Source organism: Oreochromis aureus, linkage group 3 (assembly GCF_013358895.1).
Source record: "Oreochromis aureus strain Israel breed Guangdong linkage group 3, ZZ_aureus, whole genome shotgun sequence".
Taxonomy (NCBI): domain Eukaryota; kingdom Metazoa; phylum Chordata; class Actinopteri; order Cichliformes; family Cichlidae; genus Oreochromis; species Oreochromis aureus.
Genome location: NC_052944.1, coordinates 96,109,264 through 96,112,493, shown reverse-complemented (window position 1 = coordinate 96,112,493; position 3,230 = coordinate 96,109,264). Strand labels below are relative to the sequence as shown.

The 3,230-nt window shown below is 41.3% G+C and overlaps 1 long non-coding RNA gene across 1 annotated transcript; it reads right to left on the bottom strand.

Moving 5' to 3' along the window:
* LOC120438509 lies at nucleotides 1–1,673 on the bottom strand. Its single transcript, XR_005611961.1, has 3 exons — nucleotides 1,617–1,673; nucleotides 1,173–1,346; nucleotides 1–58 (listed from the first exon to the last, which is right to left on the bottom strand). It is a non-coding gene; the product is annotated as an uncharacterized LOC120438509 (long non-coding RNA).
* Between the last annotated feature and the right edge of the window lie 1,557 nt (nucleotides 1,674–3,230).

Sequence of the window (3,230 nt, the reverse complement as noted above, 5' to 3'; positions counted from 1 at the left end):
GCTTAGAGCTGAGGCCAGAAAAGTACAGCCTTCCTCTGTGATCAGACAGCCAGACAGACTGCAGACAAAACAACACACATAGAAAATGTTTCATTATATTTAGTGTCTTCTTTTGTGTAATTTTTTTTTTACCTTTCAGAGCAATTTTGACTTTTGTTCGAAAACAGATCCCAAACCTTTTCAGATAGGTGTTGTTGATGTTTTGGTTTTTTTGTACTGCCTTAAGGTTTTGTCAATACAAACGTTATGTTTTTTTTTTCCTGTGTTAAAAACATCAATTTTACATGTAATGAAATGTGCTATAGAAATAAAATTGCCACGGCCATTTTATTAATTAATTTTGTTTATTTTAGTAACCAAAGTTATTTGTTACACCTGGTAGAGCAGCCACACTAATCATCTTATTACAGATGAAAGGATTTAGACGGTTTTTAAACTCTCACTAATGCTGCAGTGATCATTTCACTTTGAGACCTGCAGCTGAGTTTGGGCCGAGACACGACTGATGACATCAGACTTAAATACCTGATTGCATAATATTTGGGTCTTTGGAGATGTCCCATGTTTGACTTCTGTTTTAGACTTAGTCTTCTAATTAAATAAAAGGTCCATTCTCTTCTGCTTATCCTTTTCAGAGTCACTGCCATAGGGCAAGAGGACAGGTCTCCAGTCGCTCAGAGGGCTAACACATAGAGACCTAACATAGACTTAACCCAACCCAACTAACTGTATGTCTTTAGCCTGTGGGAGAAAGCCGGAGTACCCAGAGAGAACCCATGCAAACACGGGCAGAACATTCAAACTCCACACAGAAAGGACCCAGTGACGTGGTGGAATCAAACTCAGTACCTGCTAACCACTTTTCCACTGTGCTGCCATAAATAAAAGGTTCTAAGTACATTTGCTGCAATCCTGTATGAAAAGGTTTGTAGCAATGAAAAGAAACTGATATATATCGAATCAAAAATATCTAAAATCTCTCAACATACCATCGTTTAAAACACGTGTTAATAATAATAATAACAATAATAATAATACTTAATACACTGAATAAAACATTTCAATAATACACTAATACACTGAATAAAAGGTCAATTTAGAATTAAACTTTTCTGAGTTAGTATAATCCAGATTATGAATATAAATGAATGGAAAAAAGCTTTAATTCTCACTTGATAGTTTCCAGGGTACAGTTTGGACTCTTCAATCCAGCAGACAACAGCTTCACTCCCGAGTCTTGCAGGGCATTGTTACTCAGGTCCAGTTCTCCCATACTAAGAAACTTTGAGATGAGAACTGAGCGCAGAGCTTCACAGCTTCTCTCTGAGAGGTTACAGCCAGACAGCCTGTAAATAAGTTATATTTGTGATCAAATTAAATGAGCTATTTTCAACTTACCACAATAAAAACAAATAACTCAATGTCCACTTCATAAATAAGAATACAACTTGTAATTCATTTTCACACTTAATTATTATATACTGAACACTGATGAAGCCACCATTGATAAGGGTTACATCCACAAATGTTTTAGAAATGCTAAGACTTTCTACCACCACAAACCGTACATTGCATTATCATTTCAACAATAAAAGTGAGAATAGATGTGTACTCACAGAGCTTTGTTGGAGGCTTTGACCACTGGCAGCAGCCTCAGAAGAGCCTCCTCTGAAGCAGAGTATTTTTTCAGGTCAAACACATCCAGATCTTTTTCTGATGACAGTAAGATGAAGACCAGAGCTGACCACTGAGCAGGAGACAGTTTATCTGTGGAGAGACTTCCTGATCTCAGGGACTGTTGGACCTCCTCCACTAGAGAACGATCATTCAGTTCATTCAGACAGTGGAACAGATTGATGCTTTTGTCTGCAGACAGATTCTCACTGAGCTTCTTCTTTACGTACTGGACTGTTTCCTGATTGGTCTGTGAGCTACTTCCTGTCTGTGTCAGCAGGCCTCGTAGGAGAGTCTGATTGGTCTGCAATGAAAGACCTAGGAGGAAGCGGAGGAACAAGTCAAGGTGTCCATTTGGACTCTGTAAGGCCTTGTTCACAGCACTCTGGTGGAGAGATTTTAAACTGTTTTTATTTTTAAATAATTTAGACCACTTGGAGGTTGTTTGTTGTTCTTCTAGTAGATTGAGTCCAGAGTTGATGAAGGTCAGATGGACATGAAGAGCAGCCAGAAACTCCTGAACACTCAGATGGATGAAGCAGAACACCTTGTCCTGGTACAGTCCTCTCTCCTCTTTAAAGATCTGTGTGAACACTCCTGAGTACACTGAGGCTGCTCTGATATCGATGCCACACTCTGTCAGGTCTGATTCATAGAAGATCAGGTTTCCTTTCTGCAGCTGATCAAAAGCCAGTTTTCCCAGAGACTCAATCATCTTCCTGCTCTCTGGACTCCAGTGAGGATCTGTCTCAGCTCCTCCATCATACTTGACCTTCTTCACCTTGGCCTGAACCACCAGGAAGTGGATGTACATCTCAGTCAGGCTCTTGGGCAGCTGTCCTCCCTCTCTGGTTTCCAGCACATCCTCCAGAACTGTAGCAGTGATCCAGCAGAAGACTGGGATGTGGCACATGATGTGGAGGCTTCGTGATGTATTGATGTGGGAGATGATGATGCAGATCTGCTTCTTCTCTCTGAATCTTTTCCTGAAGTACTCCTCCTTCTGTGGGTCAGTGAACCCTCTGACTTCTGTCACCTTGCCAAGACATTGTGGAGGGATCTGATTGGCTGCTGCAGGTCGTGTGGTTATCCAGAGATGAGCAGAGGGAAGCAGTTTCCCCCTGATGAGGTTTATCAGCAGCACATCCACTGAGGTGGACTTTCTGGGGTCAGTTAGGATTGTAGTTTTGTGGAAGTCCAGAGGAAGCCGACACTCATCCAGACCATCAAGGATGAACACAACCTGGAAGTCTTCAAAGCTGCAGATTCCTGCTTCTTTGGTTTCAGTAAAGAAGCGATGAACAAGTTCCACCAAGCTGAACTTTTCCTCTTTCAGCACATTCAGCTCTCTGAAAGTGAATGGAAATATGAACTGGATGTCCTGGTTGGCTTTGTCTTCAGCCCAGTCCAGGGTGTATTTCTGTGTTAAGACTGTTTTCCCAATGCCAGCCACTCCCTTTGTCAGCACTGTTCTGACTGGTTCATCTCTTCCAGGTGAGGCTTTAAAGATGTCTTCTCGTCTGATTATTGCTTCTAGACTGTGTGGTTTAGTGGAT